The sequence below is a fragment of the Chrysoperla carnea genome, chromosome X (assembly GCF_905475395.1).
Source record: "Chrysoperla carnea chromosome X, inChrCarn1.1, whole genome shotgun sequence".
NCBI classification, from domain to species: Eukaryota; Metazoa; Arthropoda; class Insecta; order Neuroptera; family Chrysopidae; genus Chrysoperla; species Chrysoperla carnea.
The window spans coordinates 27,427,055-27,453,263 of record NC_058342.1 but is presented as its reverse complement, the minus strand read 5'-3'; the positions used below and the strand labels follow the sequence as shown (position 1 = coordinate 27,453,263).

Genomic DNA, 26,209 nt, shown 5'->3' with positions numbered 1-26,209 from the left:
TTGAAGAAAAAAAAAAGTGATTGTGAAAATTTTTTTTAAATAATAAAAAAAAAAAAAACAAGCCGTTTTTTAACAAAAGTTGTGTTGGTGTTTGAACATGGATACCGCGCAGTTACCAACAAATACAGTGTATGCAAAAAAGTGGTATGATTCAAAAAAAATTATTCAAAACGTGATTGTCATTGTTGGGCCAGACAATTATTTTTATGGTACCGAAAAAATTTGTGAATATCAAAAATAGTTTTCAAATTTTGAAATTATTGTTTAAAAAAAAATTTTTTTTATTTTCTTTGTTTTGGTTTGAAAAATTTTTAAATTATTTTTGGAAAGTATTAAATTCAGTGCGAAATATTTTTGTGGCTAGCTAATTATTTTGTTGTTAATGTGTCTTCATGGATTTGGATAATTACGCAGTGGATTTATTTTAGGTATGTTGTTGTTTTTTGTACGGGGTTTTTTATGTTTGAATCTGAATTGTTATTAAGTTTTATTGGGGCAACAGTTTAGATTCAGAGGGTCTGTAGTGGTTATTGCATGTTATATTTTATTTTATAGTCTCGAGAAACTGATTGTCGTGTGGAATCAATAATACTGAAGTTGTAAAATAATTTTATTTAAATTATTTACCACCAAGTTTTGTTACACACTGTATTTTAATTTAATTCAACCGAAAAAAAGTCATAATAAAAAAAGTTTGATGAAAATATATCAATTTTAAGTGTTGATAATTTATATCATGCCACACCGATGTTCAACCCGATTTTTCTATATGGGTAATTCCATGAATGTTGAGCAATTCTATGTCTTAACAACCTGTCGGCTATATAATTAAATCATAATATTATAAATCAACCGCGGTTTTTCACCGCTGAAGAGACAAATGAGAATGCGCTTCCGAAAAAATGTATTTGAACTGAGACACTTGTGTCATTTCAGCCAAAATAAAAATTTGTAATAACCCAAAAAAATCACTCTAGCATTCATGGTAAATTCTCTAAACACAAATAGTAATAATGGGGTTTAACCTCCGTTTCTCTGACATATACGCCTATAACAGAGGCCACCCACATCATTATTTGTTAATCTTTATTTATTTAATTACAAACATATTTTACAATTACATTTTGATGTGGGTGGAGGCGGTTACTTTGTTCTTATCCAAGCGACGACAATGTGATCAATTCTGCACTCCCATTAATTATAAATTGTTCACACTGCCGCTGCCTGGATTCGAACCCGCACCCTATGTCTAAATGGACAAACCGTCAAAGACAAACGCCTTAGACAGCTCGGCCATTTAGGCTCTAACACAAATAGTAACGAAATCTACATTGAGCCATTTGGAGTTGATACTGGATCTCTTTTGCAATTGATCGATTTAATAAGTAAAGCTTTGTGGGGTGAACAATTTACAGAGCTGAAAAGCAAATTGGAAGAGAGTTATTGAAATAAATACTACAATACTCTCGAATTAATACCATCGAATTTTTCACCATTTCTGTCCTCAGAACAAAGCGATAGGAGGTGATAAAAATTTTTGAGCAATATCTTTTGCTCCAAAGCTAGAAAAGCACAAGTAGTCGAATGAGCACAATAACATTAGGCAGCCAGGTGAAAAAACGCCTAAAATATGGTAAAATTCTATTTTTCTACATGTTTAAAAACGAAAGGTGGGATGCAACAATTAGGAGGGATGTAAATGTTCTGGCAAAAATTGTATGAAGTAAAAATAGTGTCGAAAGTAATTTCCTAAAATTTTATGACTTATACTTTAACAAAAATGAGCCTAATTTCTTACCCTCTTTAAAAATTTAGGGTAGTCCAACTCGGCCACATATGGCTGCCAGAAGTGGTTTTTCAGTATCTGTAGGTATTGAGATTTTTTTATGAAAATTTTCGTGACTTTTGAAATGACAACCTAAAATTGGTCCCTGGCTCTTGGTATATTTTGTTAATTGTAATTTTCGACTCTTCTGACTCAAAAGGTTGCCGACCCCTGGACTAGACTAATGATTTCAAAACACGTTTTTCTACAAATTTCACAAATTTTTTAGGATGATTTTACCCAGTATAAAAATGGAGGGGTAATTTACTCCGTATCAAAATAGATGGTAGTTGGATCTGCCTACTATGGACCTATGGCAGAGTAAAATGTCCAACCCTGTTTCTATATGTATATAATATGCTAATTTCTAGTGATTAATCGGGTTCAGTTCTCTTCATGGTCTGTTAAATTCTTATAATTATATAAAACTTTATTTGAGGGAAAGGAGAGTCTCGCAGTGTACACTTCCGCTAAAAAATTATTTACATTAAATTGTTATAAACGTCTTAAGGTAGTTTAGCCATTATAGTCAAGTTCGCTAATTATAGTCAATATTTGTGTCAACAGCCATGTTATGGTACATAATACTTAAGACACAGGCTTAGTGTGTGTACATGAAATCAATACACAGATACAACTGCATATTTATTTCAGTTTTTTTTTTTAATTTTTCAAAAAATCGATAAAAAAAAAGATTTTTATTATTATTTAAAAAATATAATAATAATAAGAATGGGTTTTAACTTCCGTTTCTCTGACTTATCTTATCTTATAACAGAGGCCACCCACATCATTATTTGTTAATCTTTATTTATTTAATTACAAACATATTTACAATTACATTTTGATGTGGGTGGAGTCGGTTGCTTCGTTCTTATCCAAGCGACGACAATGTGATCAATTCTACCGCCCTCATTAATCATAATTGTTCACACTGCCGCTGCCTGTATTCGAACCCGCAACCTAAATCTAATTGGACAAACAGTCGAAGACAAACGCCTTAGACCGCTCGGCCATTTAGGCTCTATTATTATTTAAAAAATATCAGATCCGAAAAATTACAATAAAAGAGAAAGAGAATAGAGAAAGAAATAAGCACCAATCAGCAAACATTTAATTGCAACGTTTCGCTATTTAATTTATAGCTTCTTCAGGCTCTATACAAAAAACACAAACATATAAATTATTAAAAAAGACTAATTCAATAAACCAAAAAACTTTAGTTGATAAAAGTTTGCGAAACGTTGATTGGTGCTTATTTCTTTGATCCAGAATCTAAAGTTTCCTTATTCTTTGTTTTATTAAATTTTTTTTGGAGCATTCCTAAAAACTGTTTTTAATCGGCCTGTTGTTTGTTAATTATCTGCACTTTAATTATAAAGCCTCATTTCGAAGCAGTAGAAAGTTGGGCGAGGAACCAAATGTGGAGGTGATGCTTTCCGTGTCTCACCTCTCCTCGCTTTGACTTCGCTGAAAGGGCGCTTTTTTTATCCGAGTCAAAGGTAACATGAGGCACCCAGACTAGTACATTGAACTTCACTCGAAAGCTCGAGTCCGCTTGTACAATGACCTGGATCTCTTCTGAACACTTCGAGGAACAAGTATAAACCAAGAAAACTAGAAGAAATAAAATTCCCATTAACTTGGAAACTCCAGACCTTCTTCAAAGGTCGAAATCGAAATCGACGGAAAGGTCCACTAAACAGACGATAGAAAACCACAAAAAACAACTCGGCAGCAGTGTTACTGGAATATTTATGGAGAGACCATTATTAACTTTCATTCTTTCAATATAAAATTATTTTCCCACTCAAAAAATTTTTTTGCTCATCATAGGAAGAGAAAAAACTAGTTTTAGTGTAAAATCATTGAGTTCTAAACACTGCGAAGTAAGACGAGTGTGCTGTGGTGAATTTTGCACTTCTGAACAAATAGATCAAAAAAAATTTCTTTAATAGTGACCCATTTTTGAACGCAAGAGCTGAAAACTTCAAAACCCAACCTTCTCCTCTATGGTATGGAGGTTAGCGGGCCATGCTCGAGCATCGCGCCTCGAAGCAATGGTTCAGAGCACCTAGCCAAATAGACTCTTGTACTCTATCCCCGCTACGCTTTTCAGTGGCTATTATAACCAACTGATTTGCAGAAACCTAGGATTTAGGAGTCTAGTGCTGAGTTTCCTAATTTCTTCTGGTTCGACTATGGCTGGACCAAACCATTTCCTTCGCTGCTGTATGAGCGCCGGGCAGTAACAGAGAAAGTGGATCGATGTTTCTTCTCAATTTTCTCCGCATCTGTCACACGCGGGAGACTGTCTTTTCCCAATCTGATTTTGGAACTTGTTCAGGATATCATGCCCCGTGAGTAACTCTACGATGATCAGCTCTGTTTAGTTTCAAGATCTCCTCGGCTCTGTTACCGAGCGAGTTTACTTCACCCAACAGGCTTTTGGCAATTCGCCCTCTCTCGTAGCTGGTCCATGCCTTTAATTGTTGGTTTTTCAGATTATCTCCTAATCTGTTAAGACCTTCTAACCTTCTCCTCTATAGTCGACAAACAACTCGCAATTTCCACAATATTCCGGATCTATAAAATTTCGGTCATATTTTATTACAACAAAATTCATTTTTTTGTGTTTGGATAAATTAAATACACCTATTTAATAAGAGAAGTGATCAAAGGGTCAAACTACCTTAAACAAGTATAAATACTTCTCAGCGAATCCCCTTCCAACATCTTCCCACTTTTTATAGTTATTGTTTCGTTTTGTGATATTAAGACAGGAAATATTAAAATTAACAACATGAAAAAAAATGTTACATCTTTTTTTTCTTTTTTTTAGTTTAGATTTTTTGTTTTGAAGTTTATTTTGCATAATCTTTACAAGAAATCGAATCTTATGACGATATTCTAATTAACATGATTTTTTATTCCATTGACCTGACACTACTGAACGGAAGCTAGCAGACAAATTTATTCTCCTCTCAAGAATATACGAAACTCCCTGTACATCATTAAAAATTTGAAAAACTCAAATATAATTGAAAATAATAATTTGTATAAAGTTTATACTAAAATAATAATAAATTTTAAAAAGGTTCAAGTCTCTAAAGTGGTGAAAATCTCATTCATAGGGACTCTAACTAAGGAAAACTGAAGCTAGCAGACAATTTTAAAAATTCGTTTTAAGTCATTTATAAGCCTTGTACCCTAACAATTTTCATTAAAATGGATTAATTATTTACTAAAAAAGAATTACTGAACGTTTAAACTTTTTTTAACGACCACAACCCTTTTTGTAGGGACTTAAAATATGGAATATCGGGATACATTAAGATTCCTAAATTCCTACAAATATTGTGTATTTTTAACGAAATAAAGAATATCGCATTTGTTGTTTTTGTGTATTTGGAAAGTTAATTGCCAGAATTTTGATTTTACGATTCAGTGGCTTAGTAAATGAACCCCTTTTAACTCTCACTTATTTGGATAGGGGCGCACGTGTTATTTATAATTGGTACCAGTATAACCTTGTTTTATAAAAATACTATATGCTTTTTTATTAATTCAATTATTTTAAATACAACGGCGTCTATTTATACACACGTAAGTGAAAACTAACAAACTTAATTGTTTTAATACCCTTACATACTGAAATTTAATTACCGAGCATTAAAAGCGTTTAAAATGACACCGAATTGCTTCTATTTTTTTTAAACTTAAAAAAAAAATTAGAGTCCCGAAACCCATGGTAGCCACCAATATTTTTTAAATTTATATTCTCTGAAAAAAACAATGATATGGGTTTGTATCAATATTTTTAAGCGTTACAAACATGGGACTAAATTAAGTATACCTTGATATTTCATATACATGATATACAAATTTTCAAAATGTTTTTTTTTTTTTTTTTTAAACTAGCGAATGGTTTTTAATGAAACTGTACAGCAATATAGTTCATACTTCAGAATAACACATCTCTATATATTTATATTATTCATACTTTACCCATTATCCATGAAGCAATTTGCTCCCTTCTTTGCCATCGACTGCCGACGACCTTTTTTAGTATTCGTTGTGTGCGTAGTCATGGTAGGGACAATAAAATCGATGCCAGCGCTTCCAGTGAAAATTTTGGCGTTAAAGGGGGCTGTTGTTACTAATTTGCAGTTCTTTACATGTTAATGTTATAGAAATGTCAAATTAAAATGATTGAAAAACACTAATTAATTAAATTTAATGCATTAAAAATTGTGAAAATAAGAAATCAAATTGCATAAATATTATTTTTCAAATGTAAATTATCATAATTATTTATTTAAATTTGTGAGACAATAATATTAAATCCATACAATTATATATGCATCCATACAATTCTATAATTAAAGTAGTGTATCGTTACCATGGAAACGAAACTCACGCACGGAGCGAATACTAAAACGTTCGAAGTGTGACAATAAATTAAAGCCTATTTTACGACTCTTATTTCTATATTTCATCAATTTGAACTTGTTGACTTGCATCATTATAAAATTACATAGATTTCATGTCTTCCCATACTATTACTTTGAGAAGTGTTTAAGAATTTTCCGTGGATAAATCATCATTTTTCTGCAAATTGAAAAAATTCATAAATGTACATGGAATGTATGAAAAATGACACGACTGACGACCGTCAATAATAAATCGGTTGACCTTGACCTTGAAATATTTTATATAATTTTGACCTCCTAAACATCCGATGATTCAGATTGAGTTGATTCAGTTTTGTTTATTTCTAATTGATTGAAAAAGATAAAAATTTTATTTTTATTTCAAAAGTAATTAAAAAAATTTCACATTCTGTTTTAATTAATTTCGAAATAAATTTTTCAAAGAAACTTTTATTTATGGGTTCATTGTATTTTCTCATATTTTTATTATCGAATTCGTTTATCTTCGGCGTTCTTTGATCAATCACTTTATGAAATGAAATTATTTTTGAAATTTTGAAACAAAAGATTTTCAAATTCGATTCGAATTTAATGCATTGCTTTTGAATAATCACAACGATGTTTTTATCGATTTTACCTGATTTTTAGGATTTTAAGGATAGCAAAAAAAAAACCAAATTTGTGTGTGTCTTTGTCTCTTTGTCTATCTTTAAAGCAGCTAGATACTGCAAAAAATCTCTCCAAAATACATAATTTCGTTTGATTCTACAAAAAAATACTCAATCAATCAATTTATAATAATTGATTATACATAAATGTTTTACTTAGGACTAGGTCTAATAGGTTTCAAGAATGTGGAGAATGTGAAAACTCCAAAAAGATTGAATCGGATGAAATTTGCCTAAAATAATCGAATTTTTTAACTCACATCAGAATTCCAAAAATTTAATTTTGCTCTATCTCATCTAAATTTTATCCAATTTTGATAAACCAAGTATGTAATCCTACTAAATTTGGGCCATACTTTTCAAATTTGTGGTCAAAATTAACCAAGCTATAATGGATTTCAAGTATATGGAGTCCTGGTCCCGGAATTCAGCACATAACTGATAGATAGCGAAAAACTGACATCACAGTTGAAAAGAATGACCCAATATTAGTGGATTTCAAGAAAAATTCCAATAAGATCGGAAGAAATTTGCCTGTGTTAACAAAAAAATTGAATTTTTTAACTTTATGACGTCATCAAAAACCAAAAAATTTAATTTTGTTCTATTACTTTCAAATTTTATCCAATTTTGGTAAATGAAGTATGTAATCCTACTAAATTTGGGCCACACTTTTCAAATTTGTGGTCAAAATTAACCAAGCTATAATAGATTTCAAGTATATGCAGTCCTGGTCCCGGAATTAAGCACATAACTGATAGCTAGCGAAAAACTGACATCACAGCTGAAAAGAATGACCCAATATTAGTGGATTTCAAAAAAAATTCCAATAAGATCGAAAGAAATTTGCCTGTGTTAACAAAAAAATTGAATTTTTTAACTTGATGATGTCATCAGAATGAAAAAAATTTAATTTTGTTCTATCGCATCCAAATTTTATCCAATTTTGATAAATCAAGTATGTAATCTTACTAAATTTAGACTATACTTTTCAAATTTGTCGACAAAATTAACCAAGCTATAATAGGTTTCAAGAATGTGGAGTCCTGGTCCCGAAATTAAGCTTATAATTGATAGTTAGCGTTTTTTTTTTTATATAGAAATGGCGTAAACACACATAGACCAAAATAGCATGTCGTTTTTTTAAATGCATTTTATGGCTATTATCCCCTTACATCTGTCAGTTTTTTAAATTCTACTTTCAAAAATTCATACAGCCAATATCCAATTTGAATGAAAATATACTAAGAAATTATCTCATCAAAAAACTCTTACGTTTTGTTAAACCTCCCACAAACAAAATAATCTGTAGGTGGGTTTGATGGATGAACACAGACGCACACGAACAAAGTGAAATTATACGGGCTGTTCTACAAACTAGCGAAGAAAATGAGTCTTGTTTATTACAAGCTTTTATTTAGTTTCACATGTCTCGTTGTCTGTCTATAATCAAATCTTCCAAGTCAAATTTGATCCACTTTCCTATTTCCGATTGAGCTAAAATTTTGCATGCATACACTACTTTAATTATAGAATTGTATGGATGCATATATAATTGTATGGATTGCATTTATGACTTACATTGAAAATTTAATATTATTGTCTCACAAATTTAAATAAATAATTATGATAATTTACATTTGAAAAATAATATTTGTGCAATTTGATTTCTTATTGTCACAATTTTTAATGTATTAAGTTTAATTAATTAGTATTTTTCAATAATTTTAATTTGACATTTGCTATAACATTAACATGTAAAGAATTGCAAATTAGTCATAACAGCGTTCTTTATCGCCAAAATTTTACACTGGAAGCGCTGACATCGATTTTATTGTCCCTACTATGACTACGCACACATCGAATACACGATTTAAAAATGATCCTATGAAAACATAATTTATTGAGGACGTTCTTAAAGGGAACAGCCAAAATATTTTTACGTGTAGAAAATTATTTTTAATGGCCAACTAGATTTTTCATGATATTGCTGAAACGCCAAAAATCCTTAGCTTGTAGAACTGCCTATATGAGGGCTCTACAGTCAAGTAAACAAAATAAACTATTATTGTAAAAAATTACTTTTCTAAATTTGTTATTCGAATATTAAAATTTATGCAAATATGTCATTGTGTATTGTCAAACATAAAAGTATGTATACAAATATTATCTATGGATTTAAAAAAAATTAAGCGTGTGTGAACCGAATATGTTCCGTATTCATTAAACAAACCTAGCGCAGCTCCAGAAAAAGAACTTTTATCACTTTTTGACGTTAAGACGCCGCGCCATACATATAAATCCCATATTGAAGTGTTTTTAAAAGTATGTTTTATTATGTAACAAGACTAATTTTCTTAAAACTAATTTTGAAAACTAAAATTCATTAGCTAAAGGATGGAAAATATTTTCCTATAAAGAAAATTATAACAAGCGGTACTAGTTTTTCTTTTTGTATAATTTTTTAAAAAATTATACTCTTAACAAGTGAAAACAAACAATTGACTGAGTTAATTGTTGAAATACCATGTATGGACAGTGTTGATTACTCTATCACATTACACATTCATACATGTCACACATACATAACTGATATTCCCATATAATACATACTATTTAATTTGCACATAATCAGCGCCCTCGTGGGTAAACAGTGATGTTTACAAAAAAATGTTCTGAACAAAAGTTGTTTATTTTTTTATAAGGAACATTTTTTACATTTAAACTTTTGTTCTATCTCTAACGGTTTACAAGATGAGTTCTACGGACTCAAGACCCAATTGACCTATATTGCTCATTTACGAACTCGATCTCACTTTTTAGGTCCTAAGTCCGACTGAAAAAATTTCAGCTTGATATATTTTTTTGTTTTTGAGTAATCGTGTTCACAGACGGACGGACGGACAACTGGAAATGAACTAATTAGGTGATTTTATGGACACCTATACCAAAATTTTGTGCGTAGCATCAATATTTTTAAGCGTTACAAACTTGGGACTAAACTTACTATACCTTCCATATTACATGTATGCATGGTATAATTATAGTCTAATTTTCTGAATTTTCACACTTATTTTTTTGAGAACGTCTTTAAGTATATTCAGGCATTTTCTTTGTCCCAACAATAATTTTTATCATTATTGCAACCATGACCGATTTTGTGTCAAGCAGTGTAATATAAAATTTAAAAATTTTTGAAATGATCATAATTTTGTTACCGATTTATCAGAATTGACATTAAGAACGCTTGAGAAATTATTTTATATTATTAAAACTTTTCGTTTATGAGGATTTGATACAGTAGTAAAATTTTGAATATTGATACCAAGTCTTCGGTAGTATAGTGGTCAGTATCCCCGCCTGTCACGCGGGAGACCGGGGTTCGATTCCCCGCCGGAGAGAATAATTTTTTATATTTTCTCTTTGACGCTATAAGGTAATATTTTTTTTGTTTTTGCATAAACAAAATCCGTGATAAATTTTCTTCACAATGAAAACTTTTTTGAACCTCAATCACCGCTTAATTTTTAAACAATTAACATTATTGTCTTCCATAAAGTACTGTGTTAAAAATCACAATTCTAAAATGAAATATTTCCCAATTTTGCCTTCTCAAAGAAAACACGATTTTTTAATCTAATAAAAAACACCGATTTACTAAAAAAAAAAAAATGCTAGTAAAACTTGGTCATATACTTACTTTAAAAAAGTAAAGATTAATCTAATAAATTAATTGAAAACTATATAGAAAGTTATTAGAGTTAGAACACGAAGCATTTGGTAGATATTTAGAAACGCACTTTCGTTGCAAATATCGAGTGTTTCGAGTGAATTAAAGTCGAAAATGGACTATTTAACAGAAAAACGAATAAGAAATCTTTCTTAATACAAATTTAATTAAATCTCTATATATTATAAATGCGAAAGTAAGCATTTTTGTTTGTTTGTTTGTGACGCTTTTATGCTAAAACTAGCGAATGGTTTTTAATGAAACTGTACAGCAATATAGCTCATACTTCAGAATAACACATGAGATATAATTTTTAAAGATATATTAATAAAAAAAATATTTAAATATTAATTTCATTTGACATTATCATATTACAATTACAGATTTTTGTAGAAGTAGTCATTTGACATTACCATTAATTATAGATTTCTGTAAAAATAGTCAATATAAAATATTTCACGGCCATCTTCTCTGATATACTCCTTCATTAATTACTATTATACATTTAAAAAAATAGAAAACCATACATATATTTTACCTGTGTAAAACAATCCTTACCATTATTTCGAGTGTTATAGAAAGGGGATAAGCGAGAGCAATCTTTATCAATCTTTACTTTTAAATTTAAACTCAGCGAAGCGGGTGGGTATCACTCTAGTCATAAATAGAAATTTCTCTAATCTCCAGATTTTAAAACCGGGGATTTTGGTTTTTCAAGCATTGTAGTTGGCAACGTTACACGTTCTACTTTATAAAACTCATTTTAAAAATTGGTATAATTGATCACTCAATATAAGTTATTGGTATACGATTGATTGTTTTTAAGATTTATATTTTGAATAAATTATTATACATAAACAATTTTGTATGAATTAATCATTTTTTGCATAATCTATATGCAATTTTATTTACAAGTATTTACAAGTCAGTCATGCACTCTGACATCGAAGTTTCTACATTTGTATTAAATGAATTATTCGAAATCATATGCCAATATTCTCATTTTAATAAATTATGTTTGTCGTATTTTTCTTTAGCCTTTAAGAACGGATTTGCATAGCCACCGAAGTGAAATTTAAATAAAATACTAGTAAAAACAAACAATTGACTGAATTAATTGTTGAAATACCATGTAAGGAAAGATAGCCACTCTTAGATAACCATACAGAACTGATATTCCCATATAATACATTCTATATAATTTACGCCTGATTGCGCCACAGCGTGAGTTTCAGTTATGGAGGTTTTTCACTTATCCAGGTCCCACTTATCCAATAAGGTCCCCATACTTTGGCACTGAATGACCTCCGGTAGTGGGGCGAAGAATACCTCTATATCTGGGATTAGTTTTTTCGATTTTATCGTCATAGTCACCTCTAAAACTGAGACAGCAAGTGAATTTTATATGCATTAACTTCTCTAACTGAGAACTGAGATAACATCGTTTTGTTTGTTTACTTACTCATTCTTATTCTACCCACAAATTCCGCATTTAACTAATTTTGAGCCTTAATGATCTTCCATTTTAGTTTTGCTTACTATCGTATTTTATTTGAAAAATGCCGAAATAAAGGCTCAAATCGTTATCAGTGCGTGAAAAACTGAAGTTTATATCCATTTATGACAGTGGAAAGACACGCGATGAAGTCTGTGTCGAATTTAATGTGCCAAAATCTACTCTTTGTAGAATAATTCAGAATAAAGATAAAATTTAATCACAATGTTCCGAAGGACAAGGTAAACTAAAACGTGTACGTTTATCTGAATTTTCTAAACTTGAACAGAGTTTGCTAACAAAGACAAGCAAACTTTGTTACAAAAACGTTCCGGTAAGTGGACAGGTGATTAAAGAAAAGGCAAAAGGTTTCGCACGAAGGCTCGGTATTCATAATTTTTGTAGCAGCAATGATATTGATAATTCGTTATTTTATTTAATAATCACACCTCTATAACTGAAATAACGTGTATTCTGACCTCTATTAATGAAACCCTCAGTAAATGAGACAGATAATTATTTATATCTGGATATCTGAGACACTGGGTAAATGGAATACCTCTATAAATGTGACAAATTTTCAGATCCTTTGATGTCTCACTTAACTAGGTTACACTGTAGTATTACATGTGGTTGCGAATGTCAGCGCTGTCGATACTATTTCAAAATTAAACAATTCTTTCTATAAATAATTAAATAGTTATTTGCATATTGGTTAATCATCCATATTTATTTATAAATAACTAATTACAACAACAAATAAAAATAATATTGCAAATAAAATCTCATCATGATACCTAAACATATACTAGATACTAGATTGAATATAAATAATCATTATACTTCACTAACTCAAAACTAATTATGTATTGGGTATTTAATTATAGGTTATATTCAATATATACTAACATTTTATATTAATTTATAATAGTTTTAATAAAACATGTACAAAGTGTACCTACTTACAAATCTGTTACGTATTTGGGTAGTTTGTTTATAGCATATCCTACCATGTGTGTTTTTACCATCTAGGCATATACATATCTGTAGTATGACAGAATACATTCGTTTAGTAATGCATCTAAACGAAAGGTATTATATACATGTGTTGTAAGACTACAGATACGATACGACAGATCTTCTGTTGTATGCATGCAGAGAGTGGGAGTTTTGATGAACTTACTAGTTATCTGTAACTAATAAACTCCCACTCTCCAAGCGTTTTCCAACTAATGTTCAATACATGTATATAATACCTCTCGCTTAGATGCATTACTAAACGAATGTATTCTGTCATACTACAGATATGTATATACCTAGATGGTACAAACACACATGGTATATTCACGGAAGAAGTCAGAAGAATGGTACTTTTATTATTTTGTGTGTAAGAATACACTGAAAAAAAAATTTTAGTACCAACCGATATGAGGTTGTATCAACCTCATCGCGAGATCATATATGGTGAATAATTCCACGCATGTGATACATCTACCATACGGAGCTGAGTGGTGAAGTTGACACAAACGCATGAGTTGTTTATATGAAAGTAAAATACTGTCTAACAATTTTCAAATATTGTTATTTTGAATAATATTAATCAAAATACTGATGTGATTGTAACAACTCCATGAGCAGGTATAAAAAATTAAAAGGTTTATACCTGGTAATAGGGTTATTTAAAAAAAATTTGATTTCTTCAAGTAAGCAAGATAATGATTGCTATTGATGTTAGTGTTCGAAGTCTACAGCTTAACCAACTATCGATGCTTGTTACATATAAACCAAAAAATATAGTAAATGTTATAAAAATGATCAATATGTTTATTTCAAACTCTCTATTCACTGGTTACAGCAATCTTTATGAAGTTGCCTCAATCACATACGGACTAGACACGTAAAGATATGTTATTTTAATTTGTATATTCGCTTTATTTACACGATTATATATTCCAACTAAGTACAATTTTATTTTCAATCAATAAAATGCGTGACTTTAAACTAAAGTCAATTTCTTTCATAGAAGTAATGATTTTGTTTACTTAACTTCAGTGATTTTGTATCAATGAATTCATATTTTAAATTCATTCCATTCTATTGTAAATAAAAATATTTAGTTGTACTTGTTTCAAAAATACACTTGCGTAATCAACACTATCCAAACTTGGTATTTCAACAATTAACACAGTCAATTGTTTGTTTTCACTTGTTTAATACTCCTTACGGTGATGAATTTATAGATTTAAGCTGTTAAAGTTTGAATTTTTAATATACAAATAATATATTGAAGTATTTTTTAAAAGTTGTTTTATTATGTCACAAGGGTAGTTTTCTTCGGATTAATTTGTGAAAACTAATATTCATAAGTTAAAAGCATGACAAATATTTTCCTATAAAGAAAATTATAACATGCGGAACTCGTTTTTCCATACATTTAAAGCGATGAAGTGAATTGCATTTTTGTGTTATTTCTTCTAAAAGTGATTTCTGAAACTATGGTACAATATATCGAAAGATTCTGCTCTTAAGTTTCTCAAGTTCTAAAAGAATTTACTCGGAAAATCCCATATAATTTAATCCTTAATAAGTCTTCACTTAGTTGGGAACGTGCTTTGGAAACATCCCCAATACCTTTTTATAGACACTTACAAGAAATTGATTTGGCAACATTGTATTTGTTAAATATATTAAAACGCTTCTTTTCTAATACAAAAAGAAACAGTTAAAAAAAATTGATTTCATTAAATACAAATATACATAACTTGTAAATAATCTCTTGTAATTAATTTATATACAGCGTGGTTTTTTTAAACTTGACATTTGCAAAAAAATTTATGAAAAATTTTGAAAAATATTAAATTATTTCGTGTTTAAATAGAAAACACAATGATCGAGGCTTTCATATGATCAAACTTTTGTTTGAAACAATTTTTTTTGGGTCTGACTTTTTAATTTTTATGCAAATGTCATGTTAAAAGTGTGTGTTACTTTATTTGTAGCCGCTCTCGTGTTTTGGAGTAAAGAAAACGATTTAAATTTTGTTGCAATATTTACTACTCTGGGAAATCTTTATCAGATAGTCTAAGAGTTTAGTTGAGACCTTATTATTTCATGGAATGTAGCCGTTGATTAAAACTGAATCTTTTTAAATCATATCTTAAAAGTTTTCTACTTATTTTGTTCGAAAACAACAATACCTTAATTTTTTGATCCCAAAAAAAAAGGTTCTTACCCGTCTTGTTAAAAAGATTAACACAATACAGCTGTGTGGCTATAATTTGTAGATGTATACATATAATGTATAAGTATTATGTACAGTTACACATTTATTGCCACAAGTAATTTGCGTATATATACACCAATGGTGATTGCACTCAAAGTGAAACAGACACGCTGTATATAAATAAATTTTTTAAAAGGAAACAAATAGTAATAGTTTCATTACGTAATTCAAACACATTAGCCTTGAATTAAAAATTTTTAAATTTAATTGAAAGTTGCTATACTAAATAAAATTGATGTATATTGTATATAATACTAGCCGATACCCGCAACTTTGTACGTAAATTTCAAAACAAGAAGCAGAAAGTATTTTCCTTATATCAAAAAGAGATTTTGAAATTAAATCGGGATTTCGTTCATTAAAAATATTGGGATTTCTGCAATTTTCTTTAAAAAATGCAGGACATAAAAAACTTACACAATAAATACTTTTATATTTTGAAACTATTATTATAAATTTTTATACCATGCATATATGTAATATGCAAGGTATATTAAGTTTAGTCCCAAGTTTGTAACGCTTAAAATTATTGATGCTATGAAAAATTTTGGTATAGGTGTTTATAAAATCATCTAATTAGTCCATTTCCGGTTGTCTGCTTGTCTGTCTGTCTGTCCGTCTGTCATCACTATTGCTCAAAAACGAAAAGAGATATCGAGCTGAAATTTTTATAGCCTGCTTAGGACGTAAAAAGTGAAGCCGAGTTCGTGAATGAGCAACATAGGTCAATTGGATCTTGGGTCCGTAGGACCTATCTTGTAAACCGTTAGGAAAGAACAAAAGTTTAAAAGTAAAAAATGTTCCTTATAAAAAAATAAACAACTTTTGTTGGAAACATTTTTTCGTAAACAACATTGCAAATTATATGCGCAAATTGTATAATATGTATTATATGGGTATATCAGTTTTCAAATGTGTGACATGCATGTATGTGTAATGTGACAGAGTAGCCAACACTGTCTATACGTGGTATTTAAACAATTAACTCAGTCAATTGTTTGTTTTCACTTGTAATAAATTAGTTTGTGTTTATGATATTTTAACTGAAACGCCGAAAATTTCTTACTTTGTAAAACTATTATCGTTTTAGTCTTCTTCTGATGAGCACATAGGAAAACCATAATGTAATTTTACACTAATATAGATTAAAATAAAATTAGCTTAGAGAGTTGAAAACTGTGAACACGTTTTGTGAGCCACTGTGCAAGTTCTTTGGCTCTGTCCCTACCCTGTAATGTTTGGAGCTGAGTGCTACTGGCTGTTTTTATTATTTTCAGCTACCATTTAATTGTACCTTAAATAGAAAGGTTTAAACAATATTTATTTTATGATTGTTTATATCAATTATTATTAAACAATTTTTATTGATAGAAATGTTGTAATAATTAATTGTTAATTTAATTATTGAAAAAGACACGAGATTGGGTTTCATTAGAGGTAAAAATATTTCGTACAAATTTTTTCAATCGATAGCGCAGAAACTTGTCATATAAACGCAAAATCAATTTTTATGTTTTCCATTCGGCCCAATCATCTCTGAGAAAAGTTGTCCACGGGACATGAGTCTCTAGAAATTCACAACAAAGGGTTCAAAACATTTACAAATTTTTTAACAAAAAATTTTCCCTCGAAAGTTGACCCCTTACAACTCACCATCATTTATAGTATTTGACAAAAAGGACTTTTAATTTTTACCCCAATTTAGACCTTACCTCTCATGGTTTACTGGAGCTTCCACGGACCCAAGACCAAATGGAATTTTTGAACACACTTTTTGAATTCTGAGCACGATAGATATAAAAATTTCAGCTCGATATCTCTTCGTTTTTGGGTTATTGTGTTAATGAACAGAAAAAACGGAAATGCACTAATGAGGTTAATTTTACGATTACAAAACTTTGTTTTTAGCATCAACTTCAAAATTAAACTCTAGATCTACGCCTGTTTTCAGAGAAATTGATGGTAAAATAGGTCTAGTTTTAAAATAAATTTTGCGTTTTTACCTAGGATTCATACTTTTCCCTGTTCCCATAAATCAACTTGCCCCCTCTTTGCCATCGGCTGGCGACGCCCTAGTCACAGAGAGCGAAAACATGTTTTCGAGAAAAACGCGTTTAAAGTTTTCATTTTACCTACAGAACGCCCCAGGTTGCTTTACTAAATGTTCTATATTTCAGTCAATACTGATCGGATTGCTGTGAAATTTTCAGGGAATACTTTATGATATTCTACTTTCAGCTCCACCTCCCCCCCTCTTCAACAAAAATATTTCTTTTCATTTAAAACTAGCCAATACTGTGTCTTTTGAAAGTAAACATATAACCTTGAAAATCTTTTGAAGTGCACATCATACGCCAACACATGATTGGAAAAAATGATTGCTTTTGCTAAACAATAGAGTAAAATAAATATGACAGTTTCGATGAATTGATAGGATAAATCAAGAAAAAGATTATCCATTTTCCTAGACCTTTATTACCACACTTATAAATTTGTAAATCAAATTTAAAAAAAGCTTCAAAAGTAATAATAAATTTGCTTTATAATTTTTGAAGTGTATTTATTAAATTAAGGACATTCCCGAAATATTACGTTTTCTTGGGATCAAAAAAGTTTATAATTTTTATTGTTATCAAAATTTTTAAAAATACTCTAACTGGAAGAGTTTATTGTTTGATAAAAAACAAAATTAGTCGAAAAATTTTACTCTTAATTTTAGTCTAATTTTTTAAGTTCTAACTGAATCCACTCTCAAAATTTGAAACGTGAGTCTCAAATGTTTTCATACATGCCACTGAAGAAACTATATAATGAATAAATGGAAATTTTATTTCTTCTGATTTTTGTGGCATGTACTTGTTCCTCGAAGTGTACAGAAAAGACTCAGGGGATTGGATAGACGGACTCGACTTCAAAAAATGGCCTGGAGTCTTTTATCATTGAATAAACTCGGACAACTGATCTCGAATTTTCGTTTAAAATGTACAGAAGAGACCTGGGTAATCGAAGAAATGGACCCGACCTTTGAAGAAGATCTGAAGTGTGATCAACTGAATGAAGGAGCCACGTCACTTAGTCGGTCCGCTTTCCACCACGTGTACAGAATAGGTCTGAGTTATTGGACAGAAGTACTCGACCTTAAAAGAAGGTCTGGAGTCTCTTAACCTTGAATAAATGATGGAATTCGACTTTTTTGCCTTCCAAGTTAATGGAAATTTGTTTCTATTGTATTCTTAATATGTACTTGTTCCTCGAAGTGTATAGAAGAGGTCTAGGTGATTGGCCAGACGAGCTAGATCTCAAAAAAAGATCTGAAGTCTCTTGACCTTGAATAAACCGGTGAAAATAGACTTATCCTCCTTACAAGTTAATGGGAAGTTTTTTCTTCTGATTCTCTTGGTATGTGCTAGTTCCTCGAAATGTACAAAAGAGATTCAGGTGATTGAACAGATTGACTCGATCTTTAAGGTCACTTCGAAGAACCAAGTACATACCAAAAAATTTCCATTTATTTCATCTATAAATCGGCCAGCCGCTCACTTCAGTGACATTTTTCAAATATGCATTTTTTGGGAACGCTCTTAAATCATCCATTAACTGACTTTGTATGACCCTATCGTCCTTTACAACTCATTAAGTTATTGACTCGTTATTAAATTAATGATAAAAATGATGTCTTGACGGTGTCAGTTACGAGTTAAAAAAAATCTAAAGATGTGTAATGAAATGTGAATCTTGAAACCGGATATTTCAATTATACCTAACTTTCATTAGCAAATCGAATTTGATATCAAAACAGTTGAGTTGACAATAGACAATTGTAATCATCATTCTAATTAAAAATATACTCTCAATCACATGCATATCATTCGACCAAATCATTCTTATCTTCTCACGTATACAGGGTGTAAAATTAATCAATTAATTCTAATATTTTTGAAAAAGTACTTAAAAATACTTGATTTTGCTAATAAAAAGACACCAAAAATTTATTTTGGAAAAATACACACGCTTTCTTGCCAAAAACTTAAATTAAATTTTAAACCTTTTTTAAACTGTCAAAAACGCGGGCATCCAATTTGGTGACGTAATATCGGTATCATTATACGAAATAACACAAATAAGTTTGACAGATATATTCATAGACATCTGATTATAATAAATATAAATACTGATTATCTATGGATATATTATACCCATCTGTCTACACTGAACTAACTGATGGTCTATGACTCATACCGCTATGACATTACAGCAGGGCTTACCCGCGTTTTAGGTCACGTGATATACAGTTTAAAAATTACGATTTTTAATTTTAATATTATAAAAGATAAATGTGCTTTTATGACTCGAAATCAGAATATTTAAGTATATTTTTACATAAATTTTAACTTTTTTCAAATTTCATAATTTATTTTTGACTATAATGATAATATCCTATTGTGTTATACCGAAAGTTAGTAGATTAGTTATTGCTTTTTTCGCGTACTCTGCGCACTTATACAACTGTCACTTCATCAATTTTTAACTGATTTTCGATTGCTTATCGATTTTGAAAAATAGAAACATTGAGCTTTCTGAATATATATATTTATCTATACTTTCTACAAAAAATTAGGACATTTCATTTTATAAAAGTTATCTTAGATTTATCCATTTTTTCCATGTTTTTTACAGTTTGGCATCTTTTTTATGTAACAATTGCTTAAAATCTTACTCGGGGGTTTTTGGGGTCACTGAACACGAATATCGCGACAGAATAGGTGTCAGAGGTACCTAGTACCAAGGATGAACGGAATCCCCGGCGCCTTCTGGAGTTTTCGAGAAATTCGTCATATAATCAGCCCAAATTCGTTACTCGGGGTTTTTGGGGTCACTGTCAAACGAATAGTGGCAAAGGAACAGTTGCACACTGGGCCCTCGAAATAGGGCACCACAAGGGGAAGCGAAGTGCATTTCCGAAAACTAAAAAACAAGGGGGGGGGGGGAACGCTTAAAATATTGATGCTACCAACAAAATTTTGGTATAGGTGTTCATAAAATCACCTAATTAGTACAATTTCGGTTGTACGTCCGATCGCCTGTGTCTACTTGTGGGTTTCTATTGAATATGATGGTTTTTCTCGATTTAATAGTTATAAATCCATTTGGATTATTCAGAAAAATCACCATACCCAATAGAAACCAGCGTTTTTTTATTCAGAATATCAAAAAACAAAATATCAACATACCATTGGCGCGAGGTGTACTAATATTAAAAATAATTTGAACAAGTTAAAACAAACAATTGACTGAGTTAATTGTTGAAATACCATGCATAGACAGTGTTGATTATTCTATCACATTATATATACATACATGTCACACATATATAACTGATATTTCCAAATAATACATACTGTAAAATTTGCACATAATTTGCGCCCTCACGAAAAAGTTTCAAACAAAAGTTGGTTATTTTTTTATAAGGAATATTTTTTACATTGAAACTCTTATTCTGTCTCTTACTGTTTACAATATGGGTCCTACGGATCCAAGACTCAATTGCCCTATGTTGCTCATTTTTTAAGCGTTACAAACTTGGGACTAAACTTAGTATACCTTGTATATTACATATATGCATGGTATAATAAGTCAAAAAACTTGTGCACAGTAAGTTAACAAAAGTAAGTATGTAATAAATACGCATGTCGTAATGTGATTGGTATAGTAATTTTTTTATTCGAAAATGAAATGGCCTTGGACTAGATAGTTAAGTATTGTTGTCTTTTATTTAAATGAAAATTAAATTCTGTTCTTTTAATTCGGTATACTATACTAGTAAGTAGAAAAAGATAGCGTTTTTACGATGTAATAAGACGATCTTTTTCTACTTAGACTTAGTTTACTGCACATAACTAAAAAGAACAGTGATAATGTAATATGTAATGCCAAGATAGGATATTACAATGAATTGTTCGGTTCGTTTATACTTTTTAATATATTTGTTTTGATAATCATTATATTGCCTTTTTCTTTTTATTTTTACACACTTCGAAATAGTAAATATTTATGCAGCTAGGAATCCGTACCTGAATAACACCGAACCTGTATAACACCTAGTATGCGTTGTAGGTCTTGATGTGTACATCATGAAAATGTGTTTCAAAATTGTCTAACACCTCCAAATTTTCAAGTTTTTGTGGAAAAACGTTTTTCGTGTATTCCGCGCAATTGTATACTCTTTTCGTGTACTAAACAATTGTAACTTATGTAATTTTTAATCGATTTTCGATCCGATTTTGCTTAACGGATACGGTCTTTTTTATCTAACAAATTCTCTAGAACAGTTAATCTGTTACAGTTGTTATCAAAGAACATTATATTATTACGGGTAAAAAATGCTAAGACCTATCAAAATCCCTTGAAAAATGTTTAGGTTAGGTTAGGTTATATTGGCTGTCCACGAAGGACACATTTAGGCTATAGAGCCCATTGGGATACCATATATGTGTTTTACCACCTTTCCGCTACCCTAAGCATACCACGGACGGAATTGGTTAACAAAAACATTTGATTCTCATTATGATATCGATGTCGTGCTATGTCGTTTTTACGATTTTCTGGAAGATTGCGTGAAATGACATTTTTCCTACTTTTTTCTTAATTTGACTTTATTTTGAGTTAACTTCTTTTTAACTACGGAATTGCGATCAGCGATTCCAAAAACCTTCGAGTATACTTTTTTGATCCATTTTGTTGAATATTTACAGAATATTGCTGTGTTGAGCCAGCGGGGGGTGAATAATTCCCAGCGAAAGAGAATATCCAAATTGTAACATCGGAATCGTGTTCAGCGACCCCAAAAACCTCCGAGCATACTTTTGTGATCCATTTTGTTGAATATTTACAGAATATTGCTGTGTTGAGCCAGCGGGGGGTGAATAATTCCCAGCGAAAGAGTATATCCAAATTGTAACATCGGAATCGTGTTCAGCGACCCCAAAAACCTCCGAGCATACTTTTGTGATCCATTTTGATGAATATTTACAGAATATTGCTGTGTTGGGCCAGCGGGGGTGAATTACCATCAGAAAAGGGGATTATATCCATATTCTTACTTCCGAATCGTGATCAGTCTTCCCAAAAACCCCTATGAGTATACTATTTTCATCCATTTTGCTAAATATTTACAAAATATTGCTATTTTCGGCCAGCTGGGTGAATTGCCCCAAGAAGGAGGAGTATATCGAAATACTGACTTCGAACTAGTGATTAGCGACCCCGAAAAATCCCGGGTATACGTTTCCGGCCCATTTTGTTCAATATTTTCAAAGTTCTCCAATTTTCAAAAATCACCCCAAAAATGGATTTTAATAATTGGTCTATTTGGCCCATAGCAATGGCAAAATTTTCTAGAGGTACCAAATTAGATGTAGATTTTGATATAGGAATTTTTTTTAAAAATTGGCCTTATAGTTAGAGGTACAAAAAAATTCTTCATTTTACTCTTTTTTCTTCTAAAATGATTCGTCTAATATTATAATACATTAGAACCCTACAAAATACAACATACCTAAATCTAATCTCGGGATTATCAAAATCATAAACAGATAAAATTATTTACCGAGAGTACAAATTGATACAAAATAATTGCTTAGTTTAAACGAAATTGCGATAGGTGAATTAACTCGAGCGCGTCAGATTAAGATATGATGGGTTAATCACATGCTAAAAAATGTACATTTCAATAATCTGATAATTTAAGCGAGACGTTAAATCAGACTATTGAAATTTACATTTTTTAGCATGTAATTAACTCACCATATCTTAATCTGGCGCGCTCGAGTTAATTCAACTATCGTAATTTCGTTTTTACTAATCTGAACGGCTGCTCTACGCAAATCTGCCTATATTTATAGTTAATATTTGGTTGAGTACTAAAGGTCCAAGTTACTACACAAATCCTTGGGCATCCCTATAGACTTCAAAAGTAGGCATATTTAACATTGACCTTATGGTAAAAGAGTAGATGGATGATGGACTTTACGGAATTACTATCCCAACGGATTTTCAAATTTCGGAGATATCGCAATGTTTGGTTCGATTTTAGTCCGTATCTCAAAAACTATTCGACCAGTCATCAAATGCACCCGATTTTTGTAATTTTTGGGTCAAAATTACCTTATATACTAAGTTTTATCGAAATTAGAGATAAAAAAAATTTCTCGATTTTCCGAAATTTTTTTAAGGGGTACCCCTTTGATAAAATCGAAAAAATCGCAAAAAAAAATTTTGTTTTGGAATTTGATGAAACTCGGTGGATGGGGTAATTTTGATCCAAAAAGTATAAAAATCAGGTTTATTTAACGACTGGATACAGAGTTTCTGAGATATCGCAATATTTGGATGGATTTTAGTCCGTATCTCAAAAACTATTCGACCAGTCATCAAATGCACCCGATTTTTGTAATTTTTGGGTCAAAATTACCTTATATACTAAGTTTTATCGAAATTAGAGATAAAAAAAATTTCTCGATTTTCCGAAATTTTTTTAAGGGGTACCCCTTTGATAAAATCGAAAAAATCGCAAAAAAAATTTTGTTTTGGAATTTGATGAAACTCGATGGATGGGGTAATTTTGATCCAAAAAGTATAAAAATCAGGTTAATTTAACGACTGGATGCAGAGTTTCTGAGATATCGCAATATTTGGATCGATTTTAGTCCGTATCTCAAAAACTATTCGACCAGTTATCAAATGCACCCGATTTTTGTAATTTTTGGGTCAAAATTACCTTATATACTAAGTTTTATCGAAATTAGAGATAAAAAAAATTTCTCGATTTTCCGAAATTTTTTTAAGGGGTACCCCTTTGATAAAATCGAAAAAATCGCAAAAAAAATTTTGTTTTGGAATTTGATGAAACTCGGTGGATGGGGTAATTTTGATCCAAAAAGTATGAAAATCAGGTTAATTTAACGACTGGATGCAGAGTTTCTGAGATATCGCTATATTTGGATCGATTTTAGTCCGTATCTCAAAAACTATTCGACCAGTCATCAAATGCACCCGATTTTTGTAATTTTTGGGTCAAAATTGATGAAATTCAGTGAATGGGGTAATTTTGATCCAAAAAGTATAAAAATCAGGTTAATTTAATGATTAGACCTATAGAAAGTTACAATGTCATCGAATATCATGGGTAAAAGGTGAATTAAAAAAAAATGGTGTTGAGAAATCTTTTTTGAAAGAACCACATAAAATTTCAAAAATAGAAGTACAAAATTTCTAAAAATAAAGTCAAATTTCTATCTTAAATTGTTTAGTATTATTTTAAAACAAGTGAAAACAAACAATTGACTGAGTTAATTGTTGAAATACCATGTATAGACAGTGTCAATTACACAAACATACATGTCACACACATATAACTGATATACCCATTTAATACTACAATTTGCGCATAATATGCGCTCTCACGGGTAAACATTGATGTTTACGAAAAAATGTTTCAAACAAAAGTTGTTTATTTTTTTATAATTTTTTTTATAAAATATTTTTTACATTTAAACTTTTGTTCTATCTCTAATGGTTTACAAGATGGGCCCCAATTGACCTATGTTGCTCATTAACGAACTTGACCTCACTTTTTACGTCTTAAGCACTATAATAAAAAATTTCAACTTGATATCTCTTTTCATTTTTGAATAATCGTAATGACAGACGGACAGACAGACAGACAGTCATCCGGAAATGGACTAATTAGGTGATTTTAGGAACACATATACCAAAATTTTGTTAATAGTATCAATATTTTTAAGAATTACAAACTTGGGACCAAACTTAATATACTATGTGCATTTCATATATACATGGTATAAAAATTTCTAAAAATAAAGTCAAATTTCTATCTTTTTTTTTTTGTTTTATTTTAAAATAATACCAATTGGAATAAAATTTACACATACATTTGTAGAACGGTATTTTGATTTGATAAGAAGTAGGTAATATTTTCCCACGGAACTCAAATGAATTTTTTGATAAAAATATTGTGTTTTGTTCGCATATTTTATATTATTTTATAGAGTGTACCCATTAAAAATGTCACTAACTTTTCCATACTTTTGTAAACTATGCCATAAGGTGTTACCTCATGTGATGGATCTTACAATATTCACATTTTATTTATACTTTAATTAATATATTTAAATGTATCATTTTTATTCATTGCCAATGTCACCAAATTGATTTTTAACCCTCGAACTAAAACAAAGGGGTGCTTATAAGTTTGACTGCTATGTGTGTGTGTCTATCTGTCTGTGGCATCGTAGCATTTAGGGTTTCTTACCCGAAAAAACTAAAAATTGGCGATGATCTTCCAAGTCAAAGGCCATTTAATGGAAAGTGTTTTTAAACATGTTTCAAATGCGAGTTTAGGGATCCGTAGACGAAAAATTTGTCGGGGTTTTTTTTAATTTTTTTAAACCTTTAATTAAATTTTAAACCTTTTTTAAACTGTCAAAAACGCGGGCATCCAATTTGATAACGTAATATCGGTATCATTAATAACACAGATAAGTTTGACAGATATATTCATAGACAACTATTTATAATAAATATAAATATTTATTATCTATGGATATATTATACACAGCTGTCTACACTAAACTAACTGATGGTCTATGGTTCATACCAATATGACATCACATCAGGGCTTGCCCGCGTTTTACGGCACGTGATATACAGCTTAAAAATTACTATTTTTAATTTTAATATTATAAAAGAAAAATGTG

At 30.3% G+C, this 26,209-nt stretch overlaps 1 protein-coding gene and 1 non-coding gene across 2 annotated transcripts in view; both read left to right on the top strand.

Moving 5' to 3' along the window:
• Nucleotides 1-305: 305 nt before the first annotated feature.
• Nucleotides 306-26,209, top strand: part of LOC123302172 (transcription factor Ken 1) — a 33,920-nt gene continuing 8,016 nt past the window's right edge. Inside the window, exon 1 of the mRNA XM_044885001.1 lies at nucleotides 306-428. The gene's annotated coding sequence lies outside the window, so the exon portion shown is untranslated. The remainder of the gene's footprint in view (nucleotides 429-26,209) is intronic.
• Nucleotides 10,256-10,327, top strand: Trnad-guc. Its single transcript has one exon. It is a non-coding gene; the product is annotated as a tRNA-Asp (tRNA).